This window comes from Sus scrofa, chromosome 5, assembly GCF_054392235.1.
Source record: "Sus scrofa isolate SSC_HxYL_T2T_F1_AM1 chromosome 5, Sscrofa_HxYL_maternal_Yorkshire_Landrace_v2.0, whole genome shotgun sequence".
In the NCBI taxonomy this organism is placed as follows: Eukaryota; Metazoa; Chordata; class Mammalia; order Artiodactyla; family Suidae; genus Sus; species Sus scrofa.
In genome coordinates, this window is record NC_139387.1 from 99,489,935 (window position 1) to 99,511,681 (window position 21,747).

Sequence of the window (21,747 nt, forward strand, 5' to 3'; positions counted from 1 at the left end):
AGAGAGAGGGAGAGAGAAATGGTTACTCTATACTGAGCTCTTAATGTGTGTCAGGTACAGCTAAATAATTTGTGAGTTTTAATTACATCACTGATATGATAAAGACATCATTATCCCACTGGAGATTCAGAAAATTTATTTCTTTTTTTTTTTTTTTTTTTTTTTGCTATTTCTTGGGCCGCCCCTGCGGCATATGGAGGTTCCCAGGCTAGGGGTCGAATCGGAGCTGTAGCCACCGGCCTACACCAGAGCCACAGCAATGCAGGATCCGAGCCGCGTCTGCAACCTACACCACAGCTCACGGCAACGCCGGATCCTTAACCCACTGAGCAAGGGCAGGGACTGAACCCGCAACCTCATGGTTCCTAGTCGGATTCGTTAACCACTGCGCCACGACGGGAACTCCAGATTCAGAAAATTTAAACAATTTCTCCAAGGTCAAACGGCTAGAGATCAGCATAGTATACAAAATCACGTCAGTCTGATTAGCCAGCATATATGCCTTCCCATGGAGTGCTTGCATTGGTTGATGGATGGAATTCATTTACAATGACAAACAGAAATACGTCCTTACCTAGCCCTCTCCGTTAGAGTCTAACTGATGTGGCCAAAAATGAGTGAAAATCAAAATGGAGTGGGGCTTATGGTCTGTTCTGGGAATGTGAGGTGAATAGCAAGAGAAATATCCAGAAATGAATTTATCTAGGCAAGGGGAAAGGAATGGAAATAAGAACTATGAGGTTCTGCCCATAGCTTCATCTTTTTAAACATTTTTTCTAGATTTTTTTCTTTTTTCTTTTGGCCAACATATATCAAATAATGAGAAAGAGCTGAAAAGCACTAAACATTTCTAAGCAGAAATTACTGAGCAAAGTGGTTGCCTAGCAGCAAAAAATATTGTTTTGACATTATAGTGAAGATTGATGAAATATTAAAATAGTTCATTTTAAAAGCTTAGGGTTGCTTTGGAAATGTAAGTCCATCTGGTGTTTTTTATGAAGTTTTTGTAAGAGGCTTTGTATTAGCTTTTTATGCTGTGTAACAAATTGTTAAAAACATAGCACCTTAAAATAACACTTTATTATCTCTCGGTGTCTATATGCCAGAAATCTGGGCACAGCTTAACTGCGTCCTCTGCTCAGGGTCTCACAAAGCGTCAGCTGGGGTATGTTCATATTAGGAGTCTGGACTAGGAAAGGATCAGTTTCTAACCTCTCTCAGTTTGGGTAGAATTCATTTCCTTGAGACTGTAAAATTCCTGGCTGCCTACTTCTTCAAAAACCACAAAAAGAGAAAGTATTTCCCATTTGGGTTCTCTGCCTTCAGGAAAAGCTTAGTCCTCTTTTTAAGACTCACCTGACTAGGTAAACGCCACTTAGGATAACCTCCTCTTTGATGAACTCAAAGTCAACTGGCTACCCTCAATTGTGCCTAAAAAATCCCTTTATCTTTGCATTATAACTTGACATAATTACAGGAATGATATACAATCAATCTCATCATATTCTATTGCTTAGATGTCAATCACAGTTTCCACCAAAACTCAAGGGTTGACACTAGGTTTTAAAAATCAGGAGTTCCCGTTGTGGTGCAGTGGTTAACGAATCCGACTAGGAACCATGAGGTTGCGGGTTCAGTCCCTGCCCTTGCTCAGTGGGTTAACGATCCGGCGTTGCCGTGAGCTGTGGTGTAGGTTGCAGATGCGGCTCGGATCCCGCGTTGCTGTGGCTCTGGCGTAGGCCGGTGGCTACAGCTCCGATTCGACCCCTAGCCTGGGAACCTCCATATGCCGCAGAAGCGGCCCAAAGAAATAGCAAAAAGACCAAAAAATAAATAAATGAATAAATAAAAAATTAAAAAAATAAAAATCGTGGAGGCCACCCTAGGCTGTGTCCACCACAGGCACAAACTGACAGCCCCATTCCTATCTTCCTTACCACAACTAAGACAAAGAGAAAAAAAAGGCAACATTAAAATTAGTTCACATGGTCAGCATTCTTTTATAGGACAAACTGTCTTTGTTAATGAATATTTATGAGTTGTAGAGAAATAGTTTCCTAACTCTTAAAGTACATCTTTCAGTGCGTTAGCTCTACAAATAAGAAATAAGCAATGATTCTTAAAAAAGAAACAGATATAAAGAAGTTTAAAAAACTTAGCAGATAAGGTAAAACTCTTTTATTATTATTTTATTTATTTATGTATTTATTTTTGCTTTTTAGGGCTATAGGTGTGGCATGTGGAAGTTCCCAGGCTAGGGGTCAAATCCGAGATGCAGCTGCTGGCCTATACCACAGCCACAGCAACACAGGATCCAAGCCACATGTATGACCTACACCACAGCTCACAGCAATGCCGGATCCTTAATCCACTGAGCAAGGCCAGGGACTGAACCCACATCCTCATGGATACTAATCAGTTTTGTTTCTGGTAAGATGCAGCGGGAACTCCCTCTTTTATTAATTTTAATTCAAATTTTACTTCTAATCAATTCATGTTATTAGAAAAGGGTTTTATTAGATTTTCCAGTATATTTTCTATGGCAGGATATGAGAAGAATTAATGTGTAAGAAGAAACTAGGAACACTTTATAAAAAACTATCAACATTGATGGTTATCTAAATTATTTTTAAGTGATAGTATATTGATCTTAACAAAATTATTTTATATTAATGCACCACATTAATGCTTTTCATATATCATTAGATTTGAACACAAACTACTCTAATGACCTTGGCATTTTGTATTTCTTTCTTGAGCAGAATTAATTAACAATTCTGTGTAGATTCTTTCCCATAGGTGAATCTTGGAACGTTTGGTACATTATTTTCATCTAAGTAAATACCAGTGTCAAAAACAATCCTTCCTTTGTTTTTAAATGGAGTCAAAAATCATTTAAGAAAAAAAAATCATGGAATCTTTTGAATTAGTCTAATTGCTTTACTTCAACTTCTTTTTTATTCACCATACAGCTTTTGCTATTAAGATTTCTCCATTTCTAGATATCTTGGTTTTAATTAAAAAAATAATAATGAAACATATTAGACTCTGACTTGTTTATGGATCACTTCAATTAGTTTTTTAAAAAAATCACCTCACTTAAATGACCAATATTCATTGAAATCCTGATATATGTTGATTATTTAAAAATACTACTATAAATAAGTCAACCTGAGTCTTATAGCTTTTTGAGATTACCTTTCTTTCGATAAATGAATAAAATAAGTTGACGTCTCATTTCATAGAGGAAGTCAATATCATTGTCAATATTTTTTTGAATAATCAATGACATTTCTCATTTTTTCCTTAGTTTTCTCTTCTCATTTCTTCTTTTTTTTTTTTTTTTTTTTTGTCTTTTTGCTATTTCTTGGGCCGCTCCCTCAGCATATGGAGGTTCCCAGGCTAGGGGTCGAATCGGAGCTGTAGCCACCGGCCTACGCCAGAGCTACAGCAACGCGGGATCCGAGCCGCGTCTGCAACCTACACCACAGCTCACGGCAACGCCGGATCGTTAACCCACTGAGCAAGGGCAGGGACGGGACCCGCAACCTCATGGTTCCTAGTCGGATTCGTTAACCACTGCGCTACGACGGGAACTCCTCATTTCTTCTGATTTGCTACTTCATTCCTCAATTCTCATTTCACTGATTCTCTTTTTAAAATTTTTTATTTGTAAATTTTATCAAATTTATGCATATAGTTTAATGAGATAAATACACTTACAAAGATACTTACATAAAAAAAATAACCCCTGTACACTCAAAACCTAAATATTGCTCCCCCGTGCCAACTTCTTTCAAGTCCTCTAACTTATACTTTTGGTATTTACCTGTATATCAGTTGAAGGCAACTATCCTGTGCAGCAAGTACTGGGTTCCCACAGGCAGGTATTCCAGAGGGCGGACCTTCAGCATACAATTAAGGAGTGGTAGTAAGGAAAGTGTAATATTTTCACCTAAACGTCTACTTACTGTTGACTCCCAGAAACTGATTGCTTTGTATCTGTGTTTTCACTGCCTATTGCCTGGAGCTCTATTATAGAATTATTGCATTGTATTCTAGTCAGTTTTATCAGTCGTCTTCTCATTTAGAACATGAAGTCCCTTAAATATCCTTGATATTCATATTTAAAGCTCTACATATTTTCTAAGTGATCATCCACCACGTACAGGCTCCTAATATTTAACTAAATCAAATTTTAATAATTTTAGATGTTATCTGTTTATCTTGTGGACTTATTTCCTCTTGCACTGGAATCTTTGAGGACCTGAGATTCTTTTATGTTTCCAAAGCACGAAGCATCGCCCTGAGAGTCACCACACTAAACCTTCTCTTATTGCTGGAACCCTGGGATCCTAGCAGTACTTCAGGATCATAAACTGCAAAGGAAAATAGGGAAAATAAAAGCATTGTCTTCTTGTCTCATAAAATCCCTTAGTAGCAGCATAAAATTGAGACAAAGATGAGTCATCCAAGAGGAGAATGTTATTGAGGAAAACAAGTTAGAGATACTGCTATTTGCTTCCCTACAAGTATTTTAATGCCAATTTTAATGGATCATGGAATCTCTAGCAAGCAACAATCTGTTTTACTACTGGTAATTTTTTAGGATTGACTTCCAGACAGAACTCTTGCCTAGCTTTAATCTTTTTCGCAAAATAGACTATGTGAAAAACATTTTAAATAGATTATCTCTAATCCCTTTAAAAACTGATACAGATACTGTCATAATCATGACCGACTGCAATTAATGGACAGCAGCTCGATTTAGGTTAAGAAAACTAAGGGAGTTATGGTAACGATACAGGAGGGGCTAATGTAGGCCGAGGACAGGCATATAACCAGAACCAGGAAAAACTGAAATAGGATATTGGATTTTGTCAGAAATTCTGTGTTTCTTCTTTTATTTTGCTTTTCCCTGTACATTTCCTGGCCCAGCCAACACTAAGGAACTAGGGGGGTTGGTGCACGTCAATTGAGGAACTCTCTAGCATAGACTGGCAATAGATATATTAGAATAATATATAACTGACAACAAAAATCATTTTGACCTTGACATCCAAATAAAAGTCAGAGAAAGTAAATTATGTTCTAGAAACATCAATACAGGATATCAGCAGTGTTGCAATTTAGAAAGCTGTTTCATAGTTAGCACAACTTCAGAGAGAAACATTTGATGTTATTATTATAGCCAATATGACTATAGATATCCAGCCAAATTCAATCATAGTTTTATTTTTTTCCCAGCAGCTAAAATAATAGATTATAGCCATTATAAAATTAGTCTAAACCTTCCTTTTTTTTTTTGTCCCCTGAAGGCCTATTTTTAAAAATGGCTATTTTCAATGCCATTTCTTAAGGTTTGTGATATTTTTACCCTAATTTCCAGAATCAAAGTTATTGCTTCTCTTATAATTCCACTTATGTTGGAGCACAGAGAATCCTCTGGGCACTACTGTTTGTAAGTCGAAAAGTACACTGCATTACGTTAGAGACTATTTACACTGTATTAATTATACAGTCCAACAATATACCTTTCAGGAAATCAAATAAAATGTCTATAGAATATCATTCTGGGGGCAATATGTTTTCCAGAAAACATTCTATGGATGAATTTAGGATACATATTTTTCAAAAGTTTTGGATATTCAGAGAACAAATAAGCTTAATGTTGAAGACAAATTTGGTGCTCTAAATCTTTGCGACTCATAAAAGTGTATGTAATTCATTAAAAAACACATTCCAAAATGACTCGTATTTATCAATAAGTGTTTACTTCATCTTGGCATGTATCATTGTGTATTAATATTTTGATTGGACAAACCAATGTTCATTTTTAATTCTACAATAATTTATTAAATATCTACTATGTGTCTCATATAATAAAAAGTTTAACAGGTGTGTATAGATTTTCTTCACAATGTATCTCATGAAGTCAGACAAATAAATAACTGACTTTAGAAAACACATGGGAGGAAGTTCCTTGTGGTGCAGTAGAAACGAATCAAACTCAGAACCATGACGATGCGGGTTCAATCCCAGGCTTTACTCAGTGGGTTAATCTGGCATTGCTGTGAGCTGTGGTGTAGGTCGCAGATGTGGCTCAGATCTGGTGTTGTGGCTGTGGTGTGTGTAGGTGTGACCCTAAAGAGAAAAAAAAAAAGAGTTCCCTGGTGGCCTAGCAGTTAAGGATTTGGTGTTGTGACTGCTGTAGCTTATGTTCACTTTCTGGCTGAGAAAATTCTGCATGCCTCAAGCATGGCCAAAAAAAAAAGTAAATAATTAATAATTACTTTTAAAAAAAGCTCTTGTTTTTATTTTTAATTTTTGGCCACACCCACAGCATGCAAAAGTCCCTGGGCTAGGGATCAAATCAGTGCCACAGCTCTAACCAGAGCTATAGTAGTGACAAAGCTGGATCCTTAACCTGCTGAGCCACGAAGGACCTCCTAGAATTACTTTTTTAGAGCCCTATTTAAAATACACACAAGTACATTCACATTCACACACAGACACACACACACACACAAACCATTCCAGATCAAAGAGCCTATAAATATGAATAGTGATTTCTATTTCATACACTTTGTATTTTTTATTTTAAATATTAATAGATGTTAATCATGTGTTAAACATGTACTTTCCTATATGTAATAGTAACTACGACTAATCAGATAAAACTGTTATTTGATCCTTAGTTCTTTTGGAAACTGGGACAATATTATGAATTTGAAAGTAGCAGGGTTTTTTTTTTTCCCATTTCTCAGGTAAAGTTTTAATTCACTGAAACTAACTGGGATAAAACCAATTTCTTAATGTAAAGCATGAATCATCTAGTAAATTTCAAAATTGGCTTGAAAAGCTTTTCTAGATAGAATAAAAGTGATAGAAAACATAAATTTTTTTGTTTTTAAACAGACCTATTCAGATGGAATCATCAAATTTTACACCTGAAAGAGAGCAGAGATCATTTGATCAAATCTCCACATTTGACAGATGTGACCATTCATTCTATTTGTGTGTGTGTGTGTGTGTGTGTGTGTGTGTGGTGCGTGTGTCTCTTTTTAGGGCCACACTTGGGGCAAATGGACTTTCCTGGGCTAGGAAACAGAAGTTGCATCTGGCAGTCTACACCACAGCCACAGCAACACCAGATCCGAGCTGCATCTGTGACCTACACTGCAGCTCACAGCAATGCCAGATCCTTAACCCACTGAGCAGGGCCAGGGATTGAACCCAAGTCCTCATGGATAGTAGTCGGGTTTGTTACCCCTGAGCCACAACAGGATCTCCCATTCATTCTATTTTTAAAGATCTCTTCTCTCCCCCTTGCCCCATTCTTAATGAACTATAGTCTCCATCAAAGGATTAGTAAGTGGAGTTGAAGAAATGTATACTTACATTTTATTCAAAGAAATAGTTTATTATTGCTCTGATATTCATAATATTATACAAATTCTAATAGGACAAGGAAGAATGTTTCCATACACCTGCAAATCGCTCTCTCAAGCCAACTTTCCTTTCAGGCAAGTGAATGGGAGAGAGAAAAATGGAAGCAGAAGGTCATCCAGAAGTTCTCACTTTTTTCTTATCAGATGATGAAAATCAAAAATTGAAGCCAAAAATAGATTCAGATTGGTGGAATAAACCACGATAAGGGTCTCTCTATTGAAAAGAGTAGCAAGAATCTTCTTACTGGAGTTTTTAGTTCATAAAATTCCCTATTTCATAACTCTTATTCAGTACAAATCAAGTTTAATCATGGTTCTGCAATAAAGTTTGAACTTCTAACCTTGAGCTTTGAGTGCCTTTGCCAATTTTTTTTTTCAATTTACCTATTTCCCTTTCTCACTTGTAACTGCCCATCACCCCAAAAAGCTAGCTTGAGGATGCAGAAAGAAACACACAGGAACATAATAATTTCCTTAATGAAACTTATAGAATTTTACGAAAAACAGTCTGTGCGTAATTAGCATTGATTACATGAAGCCTTCGTGACATTCACCTGCACTTACATGTTTATAAAGAACAACACTGCAGGCATCCTGTGTGTGTGTGTCTGTGTGTGTGTGTGTGCACACGCATCCGTGCACAGGTGCTTCTTTTGCCCACCCAGCATTTACTCCTAATATTCCTCCCCTCAAATCTCCAGCCTTGGGGTTCCCACTGACTAGTATTCATGACCATGCGAGTTGGATCCCTGGCCTTACTCAGTGGGTTGGCTGTGACTGTGGTGTAGGGCAGCAGCTGTAGCTCTGATTTGACCCCAAGCCTGGGAACCTCCATATGCTACAGGTATGGCCCTAAAAAGCAAAAAAGAAAAAAGAAAAAAAAAAAAATCTCCAGCTTTATTCAGATACCAACTCTCCTTGAATTGGCCAAGAGCCTTGGGGAAAGCTTACTTCATCTCCAAAGAATGTTATTAGTCTAAAGGCCAGCTTCATTCTCCTTGCCAGCTCTTGATTCACAAAAGAACATGCTACTCAGTTTCCATCCATGAGATCTCAGGAAAAAGTTACTGGGGGAGAGCAGGCTTTTATAAAAATTTTCTTCACTCACTTCTAAGAAAGATGTCTCGCAAGTGATGCATCTCTTCTTTTTCTGGGCTGCTGCCATCTTGCTACCAGCTTAAAGAAGGAAGAGAGCAGATCCGAGAAAAAAGAAAACACATATTTTACATCATAATTGAATTTCTTATTTAAACAACCTATACCTCATCTTTGAATTTCTGTTATGGGAGATAACGCATTTCTCTGTTGTTTTAGCAAGTTTCAAGAAACTTTTCATTTCTTGAAGCAGATGCTATTCTAATGATACAGATGGGATAATTGTTATTTAGCTGAAAGTTAAAGAATTTTACTTAACATAAAATTTTCCATGTGAGTTGGGCTTCTCAAACAAATTATTTCTTTATACGAAGAAATAAATCCTCACTAATAGCACTTATACTGTGCATGGTGATATCAAGAAAAATGTAGTGTAGGATTGTATCCATTTCACTGTATTGATTCTTCTGTCCATGCGCCATGTGGCAAAAATTTTTGACACAAAAAATAGGTTCTTCAAACCCTGACTGTTTTATTTGGAGAAGAAATAGCTGTCAGTAAAGTTCTTTTGCAACAATATTTTGGTGATCTATGAAGTAAAACATATGGATTAAATTGACCACATATTAGTGTTTAAACTAATGAAAATTATTAGAAAATTTTGTGTTTCTTTAAAGGAAATGAGATTTTATCGTTTTTTTTTTTTTTTTTGGCTGCACCCATGGCCTGCAGAAGTTCCAGCGCCAGCGATCAAACCTGCACTACAGCAGTTACCTGGGTCACTGCAGTGACAACACCAGATCCCTAACCCACTGAGACAGCAGGGAACTCCAGAAAATATTGTTTGAACCAAAAGAGAGACACTCAAAAAAATCACTGAGGGTATCTCCAACGTTTTTCTAATCTCGGTCACTTCACTACTAAATTTAAGAAATTTAAGAAAGAGCTCTAAAGAGCTAAAATCAGTGTCACAAATGTGAATGAAAAATCTTGGCAAGTCATACCAAAATACAGACTGAGCCTGGATAAAGAGCCCTACTTCTCCTCATACTCAGAAGTAATTAAGAATAAGCAAATTTATAATCACCCTCTGACTTATAAATTTGGAATGTAGCTGTTTTGAAATGTTTGTACAAAAAGAAAGACTAATTGTATTAACTTTTAAATGTTAAAGTACATGCCTTATTTCTCTTGGGACGCATTCCAGCAGAACAATAGGTAGAGATAATGTATTGCTCTCAGGATATCCTCCCAGTGTAGGCTGGCATTTTGCAGTTCATAACCCACACACAACAGTATAAACAAGATGAAATACAGCCATTCTTAGGATTGCCAAAAAGACGTTTTCTTACTTTGTGACTATAATTTTTAAACATTTCATTAAAACTTTCTTATACTTCTTTCTTAAAGATATGTTTGAAATCACTCATCTCTAGTGTACTTAGAATTAAAAAAAGTAATTGATGTATTTGTGTGGTTAATTCAAATAGATCCAAATTTTACTTATTAATGTATTGAATCATTCAACTTGAATTTTCTAAGCACTTGACGTATGATAGATAGTGTACTCATGCAGAATGCATGATGTGGAGTAAAACAGACCCTATACCTGCCCTAGATGTATAGTTTGCCTTTGAGAAAGACAGGAAATTAAAGAATTTAACTCAAACTATGTCTTGGGCTGTACCACGGCAAGTACAAGTTCTAATAGAATCACAGAACAGGAGCATTAAGCTCATTTAAAAGGTTCAGGCATGAGTTCCCATCGTGGATCAGTGGAAACGAATCTGACTTATGTCACTTAGTACAGTAATCTCTAGGTCCATCCATGTGGGTTCGATCCTTGGCCTTGCTCAGTGGGTTAAGGATCTGGCATTGCTGTGAACCATGGTGTAGGTTGCAGACACATTCTGGATCCTGCGTTGCTGTGGCTGTGGTGTAGGCCAGCAGCTACGGCTCTGATTTGACCCCTAGCCTGGGAACCTCCATATGCTGCAGGTGGGGCCCTAAAAGACAGAAAAACTTTTAGAAAACAGAAAAATATTAAAAATTTAAAAAAATAAAAGGGTCAAGCAAGACTTCTTAGAGGAAATTATCTCTAAGCTGTATTGTTCAACTTGGAGGTTGTAAAATCAATTTAGTAAATCCTCTAGAGTTGAAGAGAATAGAATCACAATAAAACGTATAAGCATTGTTTCGTGAAACATTTAAGTTGTGTTTATGTCTATGTGAGAAAGAGATCTGGGTTGGACGTAAAACATATTTTTTAAAATAGATCATGACCAAAAATGTATTTGAAATCCATTAGTCAAAAGGATGAATGGGAATTAGGTAATAAAAAATGAGGATTAAGAATTTTCCTGGCAGGACCAGAAGTTTTTCTGGCAGAGAAAATCATGTGCAAATGCCCAGAGGTACGAAAGCCTGTATAATTCTAGAAGCTGAACAAAGCTCAGAAAAGCTGGAAGAGCCGGGGGGATCCATGCGTGTGTGAAGGAAGAGGGGTGGGCGGCTGCATGAAACACCAGGGATGAGACTGAATTCAGGGTACAAAGTGGCTATCAAACATCTTATAAACCATGCCACGAAGTTTGCATATTATTTTCAGAGCAACAGTTAGCTGCTAAATGGTTTTATGCACTGGGATATGATCATGCTTGCATCTTAGAGAATAGCTCTGATCATATTTTATAAACGGGAGAGAGGAAAATCAGTACTGGAGGCAGGAGGCTTGCAGAAATTCAAATGGCCTGGTCAAACAGAGTAATTCGGAGTATAAAAAGTGGATGGATGTAAATCCCGGTGGGAATACAAGACTGTATTTGTGGGAAAGAAAGGAAATGGAGGGGCCTGGAATGCCTGTCAAATTGCAGGCAGGAACAGTTAGACGTCGAGAGCTAATGCTGAGTCAGGCAAACAATGGAAAAGAAACAGGTTTGGTGGATAAAGAGGTTGAAACTTTCAGTCTGGGACATATTGATGATCAAACATACTCATTCTCAAGCCATTCACAGTAAAGAACTTTTGAAAGGTTTGCACAAAAGATCAATTAATGGTAAGGACAGATGCAGCTCCCTGGACCATTTTCTAAGTAGGACCCAAATTTTCCAACTCCTACGTATTTCAACATAGGTTCTGCCACCCTCATTAAATTATGATGGTTCAAACAATAATGATGGGCCATGTTTCAATGTACCTGTCTGTCTTTCTTTCTTTCTTTCTTTCTTTCTTTCTTTCTTTCTTTCTTTCTTTCTTTCTTTCTTTCTTTCTTTCTTTCTTCCTTCCTTCCTTCCTTTCTTCCTTTCTTCCTTTCTTTCTCTCTCTCTCTCCTTCCTGCCTTCCTCCTTCCTTCCTTTCCTTCTTTCCTTCTTTCTTTCTCCTTCCTTCCTTTCTTCCTTCCTTTCTTCCTTTCTTCCTTTCTTCCTTCCTTCCTTCCTTCCTTTCTTTCTTTCTTTCTCTCTCTCTCTCTCTCTCTCTTTCTTTCTTTCTTTCTTTCTTTCTTGTCTTTTTAGAGCCGCACTCACGGCAACGACGGCCTTAACCCAATGATTTGGGCCAGGGATCAAACCCGCATCCTCATGGATGCTAGTCCCGTTCGCGTTAACCACTGAGCTGTGATGGGAACTCCCCAGTATTTCAAACTTTAGATTTTATTTCATTTTCAATGGAAGATATATTTTTTCTACAGAAAAATTTAAAGTTAGTAATCACTATGTTAGCAGCAATTTGACAAAAGCAATCTCCAATACGACGTCTCCAATTATCCAATACATGGTAGTATCGAAGCTTATTTTTTTACATTTGAATATGTGAAATGAAAATCACTTATTTAAGCTGATTCACATGGTTTATAAAAGAGAAATTAAATTGTATGTAGATATAAAATTTTCATTTAGAAAAATTAAATAGAGATATATTTGGACACGTGAGAAGTTTTGTGGATATGAACTTTTTTAAAACACAGCAAATCCATACTTATACCATATCATTGTCATAAAGAGGTTTTCCATCCTGACAATTACAATTTTCTGCTGGTCAAGCACATACAATATGGCAGAGCTATAAAGCACAAATAAGACATTATGTTCTCCAGCAATTCAAGGGGAAATGTTCATGGGATATTTTATTAGATTAATTCCCCTTTCTTCAGTTTCGGGGTGCATATACACACTGCTGTGGCACCAGTTGCTTCTGTCAAAAAATGCTATTTGATAGGATGTGCTGATCAATTACCAGATGACGATCCAAAGCAAGGCTTTTCTTATTACAAGTTTTCTACCAGCAAAGTGTTTATGTGGCTGTTGGGAAAACAGAGCTCTCTGAGAAAGCAAATGGCTCAAGAATAATATTCTTACAAGAATTTTCTACTCTTCCTTAGAGATAAAATTGGGTTAAAAATAAAATTAAAACTGGATTAAAGGAGTTCTCACTGTGGCTGAGGTAATGACATGGCTTATCTCTCTGGCAGTGCGGGTTTGATCCCCAGCCCCAGCACAGTGGGTTAAAGGATCCAGTGCTGCCACACCTGCAGCATAAATTTCATCTGAGGTTTGGATTCAATCCCTTGTCCAGGGAACTTCCACATGCTTAGGTGTGGCTGGGGAAAAACAAAAAACAAAACAAAAACCTGGATTAAAATTTAGATAATGCGAAGAAAAATCATTAAAAAAAAAAGAACAATTTAGGCGTGTGTGTGTGAGAGAGAGACATGGCACGCATCCTAGTCCCTGCCTGCATATATGCCTGTGCATCTTGTGTACTATGTAGAAACTACATGTCATTTTTCCAGAGTCTGCATTTTTGTTTGGTTTGAAATTATTTCCTTCTCTGAAAAAGCCTAAGTCTTGAAAATGAAGGTTTGGCTTTCAATGCTATAGTCACCACTATCACTTATTTTTTTTAGTCATTTTGAGAGGTCAAAGAATCAACTTTCTTATCACTCTATTTCTCCGGCAAAGGAGGATTCTGAGTATGTGCAGGAGGAAACTTCAGGGATAACCTCAGTTTCATCCTGTCTCACAAGCAAGGGTTCAGTGGACACTGCTTATGCAAATATAGTGGAATACCATTGCTCCTGTTTATCAAGGACCTTAACAATGCCAATGTTGTCATGCCTAGTAATTTTATTTCTCAAAATTTTCTGTCCTTTTTTTTTTTATAATGAGTGAAGTTTATTGCAGCATCATTTATAATTTAAAGACTTATTAAGAAAAAGTAAATATCCAAAAATAAAGACTAATTATAGAAGCGCCTCTTGGGGAGTTCCCGTGGTGGCGCAGTGGTTAACGAATCCGACTAGGAACCATGCAGTTGCAGGTTCAGTCCCTGCCTTTGTTCAGTGGGTTAAGGATCCAGCGTTGCCGTGAGCTGTGGTGTAGGTTGCAGAGGAGGCTCGGATCCCGTGTTGCTGTGGCTCTGGCATAGGCCGGTGGCTACAGCTCCGATTCAACCCCTAGCCTGGGAACCTCCATATGCCGCGGGAGCAGCCCAAGAAATGGCAAAAAGACAAAAAGACAAAAAAAAAAAAAAAAAAAAAAAGAAGCGCCTCTTGGTAGAAACTAAAATGCCATTAAAATATTTATGTGTTTACCGAAGAAATATTTTGTGGTCTGCAAAAACTTGTATTGATATGAAAATATTTATATCATAAAGCAAGGTAAAATTAGCAAGAATTTTCATTGCAAGTAAATTTCTATAAAAAGAATAATGTTCTAAAACACATTTTAAAGTGAAATAGATTACTTATTAACGGAAAAAATAAACTATTAACGATTTTTTCTTTTTGCAAATGTATACTCCACACTATTATACAAAATCCATCCATAAAAGGCAATTAAGCAAATAATCTGTCTACACCCTGACAAACCTGAAACTATTTAATCATAGGTTCGGTTTTGCAAAGTAACCTAACTTTATATTAAGTGTATCTCCACTTATTTGCCATAAATTATTTATCAATAACAAGATGCTGTCAGTATGGTTGTTATTATTAGCTTGCATCTTACACTGCCATTTGGTAGGAGAAAACTGTCTTTGCAATAGTAAAATTCATTGTGGTAATATAATTGTAATCCATTTTTTTCATTACAAATTCAGCTATATGTTATTGGATATTTACTAGGCAGACTTAAAAAATCTAGGTCCAAAAATACACAACGATAAATATTTCCATATCTGGATCCAAGGGTTGGATATTCAACTCAATATATTAGGATTGCAGTTGAGATAGAAAGGCATAAAGCAATGCTGAAAACAATTTATCCATACATTTTACGTCCTGGATGTTACCTTTCTCCCACAGTGGAGAAGCATATAATCTCTCTCGCTTGTTTGCTCTTTTTTTTTTATTAGCATGAAACCTGCTTTGCAGTTCCCCAAACTGCAATCCAATCAGACACACAGAGTAATTCCCTGTTTCAATGCTTCTTCCTTTAGTCTAGTTCAGAATACAAATGCAGACAATATTGCTTTCCCAGAGGCAAGCTAGAAAAATCTTTTTCTTTCTATAATAGAGGAAGAGAATAAACATTTCAAGAGTGAAACACACTCATCTGTAAACAGAAATGACATAGCTGACATTTACTGGGGAAAAAAAAAATAAGCAGAGATTATCATTTCATAGCCTGCAGGAGGTTGAAACCAGTTGAAAAGCAAATACTTCTTTTAGCACACCATTTCCTCTGTCTGATAATGGGTGTTGATCTTTGTGTTGTAGTCCTTCTAATTGCTTTGCTTTTATTTTTAATGAACCTCCATTCCGCTTACTCATCAGCCACATATGGGTGAAAATGGATGGTGATGCACAATCATTTACAGGTGCACTTTCATTAAAGATAAAAAGCTTTTGGGACTACGGTCTTAAGAAGCATTTAAAAGGTTTCATTCTTCCAACTTCTTTCAAAGTCTATAAACTTTCACAGAAAGGAAGGAATCCAAAATGTGCATCAAAAAGAAACCCCTGAGTAATTATTGTTTAATTTGTTTCTGTACTTCTCAGAACAAAGCACATTGATTCCTGTCTGTGCCTCTCCGAAACTGGGGAGGATGGAATTTAAAGAGAAGTGCAGAGTTTTTGACATGTTATCAAGTGTCTGAGTTATCAGAGATCAAAAGTTATCTGAGATTAACTTACTCAGGTATTTTCAAAAGGGGAAATAGAACCACTCTGTCCAGAGCTTGAAGCTGTTCAAAAATCACTGAGCCAAGAGATCAGAAAAACAACTGGACGTGACCTTAGAGTGGGGAACAGAGCATGAAATTTGGAAAAAGCTTGGAATTTGAATGCTTCCTTAGTGTGGTGAGAGCTGCTTGACTTTAAGCAAACAATTCTGAGCCTCAGCTTCTTTACATAGAAAAGGGAGGCCCCAATATTCTCTACAGAGCTTACCTCACAGAACAGCAGCTAGGGTAAACCGAGAGAATGTCAATGAAAACTTTCACGATCTGTGGCTGTGTCTATGAGGATTTGGTTTAAATAAAGGGGACATTTCACATCACCAAAGAAAAAATGCCTCATTCAATTAATTTTGTTGAGACAATCGCCTATACCTTTTAAAGAAAAAAAGGAATTTAGAACCCTGACTCACACCTTTCACAAAAATAAATTGCAGGTATTCAAAACTTAGATGTATAAATCTTAACCCAAAATATACTAAAAGAAAATATTAAAAAAATTTTTTTTCTTTTTTCTTTTTTTGTCTTTTTAGTGCCACACCTGCGGCATATGGAGGTTACCAGGCTAGGCATCTAATTGGAGCTGTAGCCTCTGGCCTATGCCACAGCCACAGCAACATCAGATCCAAGCCACGTCTGCGACCTACACTACAGCTCACGGCAATGCCAGATCCTTAACCCGCTGAGGCCAGGGATTGAACCCCCAACCTCATGGGTCTTAGATTTGTTTCTACTGCGCCATGATGGAAACTCCAAAAGAGAATATTTTGATACTTGTTTATGAACTTCAAATCAGAAAAACTTTCTTAAATCAGACATAAAAAATGAAACTCTGCATGAAAATATTTGGAATATAAAACAATTTTCAATTAATGAATTAATTCAATTAATGAATATTTAGCAATATAGAAATATATAGGATATATCCTCTGAAAATAATAATGAAGCATCCCAATTGAAAATGGGCAAAAAAGATGAATATATGGTTAACTGAAGAGGAAATACATATAATATTTCATGCAAATTTTAACTTTTAGTCATTTATTATATTAATCGGAGATGAAGCTGTGAAGAAACAGTACTTTTTTTTTTTCTGGAGAGGTGTAATTAATATAATGTCATGGAAGATAATTTGAATCCATAAAATGTAACTGACACATTATTATCTACCCTAGAGAAATACACACATAATTGCCTAAGAAAGCATATGTATGGGTATGCACTACATCTAGCTTACAATAGCAAAATATTGGGAAAAACCGAAATGTTCATCAAAAAGAATGGCAAAATAACTATATATTATGCTCAATTTATGCACTGTGATACGGTGACTAAAACATGTTAGTTTCACATACACTAACATGGGAAAAACTGGGAGTTATATTATTGAGTAAAAAAAAAGTCAATTACTGAATGACCTATGCTGGGTGACACCATTATATCGGAACATGCACAAGACAAGACAATTAAAGTTGGCCATGTGGTTGCCCAGATTACTGCCGTGAGAGTTTCCAAGCAATAGGGAGAGGGGACTCAGCACCAGGCAGATTGAGTTGAAAGAGAGAGAAATGAGTCCAGGGAAACCTGGAAGCTGGAGTTCACATGACAAAGTACTGGAAAAGAAAGCTTAACAGAGAGAAAATTCTGGAGATCAACAAAGTTTTCCTCAAGTGATTAGCAGAATAGCAATCAGTATATGCATTTGAGGATATTACTTTAATTAGGAAAAAGCACCATTCAAAAGAATTAGAGGGAACAGTATCTAGTGCTCATATAGAGCTGGGAAGAGTACACGTTCCAAAAAGCCATAAGGGAAAACATAACACATGGACATTAGTTAGGATACTTAGAAGAGGTTTGCTTTAAAAATGAGGAATAATTAGCCCTTGATTAAATGCTGCTCTGGACCCACCAAACAAATAGTAAAAGACCTAAAGGATCAAACTCTTAATATGTAGCCCAACTGTGTCCCAGAATGACGTTCGGGAATATATACGGAAAAACAAAAACTAGCCAGTGGCAAACAAGGAAAAGGTCACAGTGCCTGACATAAAATCAAAGTTTTTTAGAAATGCAAAGAAGCAGGAAAATATGAACCAAAATGAAAAGAAAAATTCGTGAATCAAAAAGTGACCCAGGACTAATGTAGATGAAAGAATTAAACATTGATATTCAAATAGTTCTTGTCAATGCATTCTATATCTTCAAAAATGTGTCCATGAAATACTTGAGTATAAGGAAGAGTACAAAAACAATACTAGTTAAAAAAACTAAAAGTCTTTTTATTCGTTCTTTCTTTATACTAAAAAAATCTATTAGGTACTTTTTTCATATAAAGCTATATCCTGGGCAATGGTCATTCACTAGTAAGCACAGAAGACACAGCCCCTGTCTTCAGAGGGCTTATAGTTTAGGGCAAACAAAAGTAATAACAATGGAGTATGGGGTTTATGACATATCTTGCAGTAAAAGAAGAGGGAAAACATGAAAGTACAGTATTTTAAGATTCCTATATTTATTTTTAGTTTTATTTTTTTTGTCTTTTTTGTTTTTTCAGGGGCATATGGAGGTACACAGACTAGGGATCTAATCGGAGCTACAGCTGCCAGCCTACGCCACTACCACAGCAACGGAGGATCCAAGCTGCATCTGTGACCTACACCACAGGTCACAGCAATGCCAGATCCTTAACCCACTGAGAAAGGCCAGGGATCAAACCCTCAACCTCATGGTTACTAGTTGGGTTCCTTAACCACTGAGCCATGACAGGAACTCCCAAGATTCCTATATTTTACATGAAATGGTATAATGTCACTTGCAGGTAGACTATGATAAGTTAAAGACGTGGAATCTTAAAACAACCATTATAGAAACGAAGCAAGAAGTATAACTAATAAACCAAGGCAGAGGATAAAATGTATCATAAACATACCTAATCCAAAAGATGACATAAAAGCAAGAAAAAAAATCAACAACAAAGAGTAAATAAGATAAACAGAAATAAGTCACAAGATATGAACTTATATCTAATCATATTAATAATCTCATCAAATATAAACAATCTGAACATCCCCATTGTAAGGAAGAAATAGGCATATTGGTTATAAATGAACAAGACCCAGTTATATGCTATGGCAAACTCAGTTTAAATATGAAGACACAAATAAGATAAAAGTAAAAGAATAGAAAAAAATGCTATGCTCAAATTCATCAAAAAAAAAAAAAAAGCTGGAGAAGTTATATTAACAACCAAGTGGATTTCAGACAAAGAGAATATTATTCCGGAGAAAGAATTTCATTTTAAAGTGATAAAGGGGTCAATTCATCAAGAGGAACCAACAATTCTAAACACTTATGTACTTGTAAGAGAACTTCAAATACTTGAAGCCAAACCGATAGAACTTCAAGAAGAAACAAACAAATCCACAAATATAATGAGAGGTTTCAATACCTCTCTATTATTAATGGATGAAGCAGGCGGAAAATCAGCAAGATTATGATAGACTGAAAAACACTATCAATCAAACTTAAGTTGATTAATTTTTACAGAACACTTCACTCAACAATAACGGAATATTACATTTTCTTCAAATACACATGGAACATTTATTAAGATAAATCATATTTAGGTAAGGTTACTAGTTAGACAAGAGCAAAAAAAGGACATATGACTACACTTAAATGTCAGATAAACATCAAATTATATTTATTTTTTATTACGCACTTTATTTCTTTAAAGCAATTTTAGTTTTACAGCAAAATTGAGAGGAAGATACAGAGATATCCTCTAAACTCCCTGTCCACACACATGCATAGCCTCCCCCATCATCAATATCCCCCATCAGAGTGGTACGTTTGTTTCAGTTGATAGCCTACACTGAAGCATCATTATCACGCAGTCTGTAATTTATATACATCTCATTCTTGGTGTTGTACATTCTATCGATTTGGATAAATGTGTAATGACATGTATCCACCATTATAGCATCATTCGGAGGATTTTCCCTGCCCTAAAAATTCTCTGTACTCTAGTCATCCCTTCCTCCTCACTAACACCTTGAAACCACTGGTTTTCTGTTTGTTTGTTTTATCATCTCTAAAAAACAAAAACAAAAAACAAAAAAGGAGTTCCCATTGTGGCTCAGTGGTTAACAAATCCAACAATGCACCATGAGGTGGCGGGTTCCATCCCTGGCCTCGCTCAGTGGGTTAAGGATCCAGCGTTGCAGTGGCTCTGGCGTAGGCTGGTGTCTACAGCTCCGATTAGACCCCTAGCCTGGGAACCTCCATATGCTGCAGGAGCGGCCCTAGAAAAGGCAAAAAGACAAAAAAAACCTACAATTTTGTCTTTACTAGAATGTAACATAGTCAGAATCACACATCATGTATAGTTTTCAGATTGGATTCTTTCACTTAGCATTCTGAATTTAAGGTTCCTCCATATTTTGTGATGGCTTGATATTACATTTCTTCTTGGTGTTGGGTAACATTCTGTTGCCTGGATATACCACAGTTTATCACCTACTGAAGGCTATTTAGGCTACTTTCAAATTTTGGAATGAGGAAAAAAACATCTATAAACATCCCTGCTTCTAAAACGTCCAGGTTTTTGTGTGAATATAAATTTTCAACTCCTTTAAGTCAACACCAAGGAGTGGGATCACTGGATTGACTGTTAAGAGTATGTTCAGTTTCCTAAGAAACCACTGAATTGTATTCCAAATTGTCTGGACTATTTTGCATTCCCACCAGCAATGAGTAGGTTTCTGTTATTCCACATCCTTACCAGCTTTTGGTGTTGTGAGTGTTTTGGATTTTGGACATTCTAATGGATATGTAATGGTATTTAATTATTGTTTTAATTTATATTTTCCTGATGATATGTGATGTGGACTATCTTTTCATATGTTTATTTGCCATCTGTATATATTTTTTCTGGTGAGATCTCTGTTTAAAGTCTTTAGACAATGTATTTAATCAGGTTATTGTTTTTTTTTTCACCGCTGAGATTTAAGAGTACTTTGTGTATTTTGAATGACAGTCCTTGATTGAATGTGTCTTTTACAAATATTTTCTCCCAGGATGTGGCTTGCCTCTTTATTCGCTTTATCAAATAATAGTTTTAGTAAAATTGTGTCCCATGTTAAACTTGAAATATACTAAAAAAATTATTTGATAATAACCTAAAATTAAAAATGACATCCTGTATTTTGTCTGGCAAGCTTAATTCTAGGCCATAAAACCAAAAAGGAATTAAATTAGAAATCACTTTAAAATATTTAAAAACTTCTAAATATTTTTTATCTAAATAACACAATTCTATGTAATCAGTAGGGCAAAGGAAACTAAAAAGTGTTTGAACTGAAAGAAAATAAAAACACATCATACCAATAACCCATACTCCTTATGCAAAATATATATGCAAAACTTCTGAATCAAGTTTTTGCTAATCAAATCCAATAATTATTCAATTTATATTACATTGTGACCAAGTCGTGTTCATTCCAGAAATGCAAGATTGCTTTGATATTCAAAAATGAATCAATATAATTTATCACATTAACAAGCAGAAAAAAATTGTTGTCATCTGAATAGACAGAAAAAAATATTTAGAAAAATCTAACACCTAAACCTAAACATAAAGCTCTACACAAACTAGATATAGAAAGAAAGGTTCACAGTCTCAGTCTGATAATGGGCATCTATGAGCAGCCTACAGCTGTCACACATAACAGTTACAGAACAGAATACTTTTCTCTTCAGATCAGGAAAAAGACAAAGATGTTCACATCCACCACTTCCATTCAACATTGTATGGGAGGTTCTAGCCTTTGCAATAAATCAAGAAAAAGAAATAAATGGCATCTACATTAGAAATGCAGTCAAAATGTCTTTATTCACATATATCATGATAATCCATGTATACAATCTGACAAAAACTATAGAAACTTCTAGAACTAATAAGTGAGTTCAGCAAGTTTGAAGATACAAGATTGATATATTAAAAAGTCACTGTGTTTCCATTTCC

At 36.0% G+C, this 21,747-nt stretch overlaps 1 long non-coding RNA gene across 1 annotated transcript in view; it reads right to left on the reverse strand.

Moving 5' to 3' along the window:
* The window catches only part of LOC146403585 (uncharacterized), a 276,598-nt gene that overhangs the window by 13,556 nt on the left and 241,295 nt on the right, over positions 1-21,747 (reverse strand). The window contains exons 1-3 of the long non-coding RNA XR_014804490.1: positions 14,835-14,878; positions 8,560-8,627; positions 3,830-3,905 (exon numbers count right to left, since the gene is read on the reverse strand). This is a non-coding gene — a long non-coding RNA (uncharacterized LOC146403585). Of the gene's footprint in view, positions 1-3,829; positions 3,906-8,559; positions 8,628-14,834 lie in introns of the transcript that reaches the window.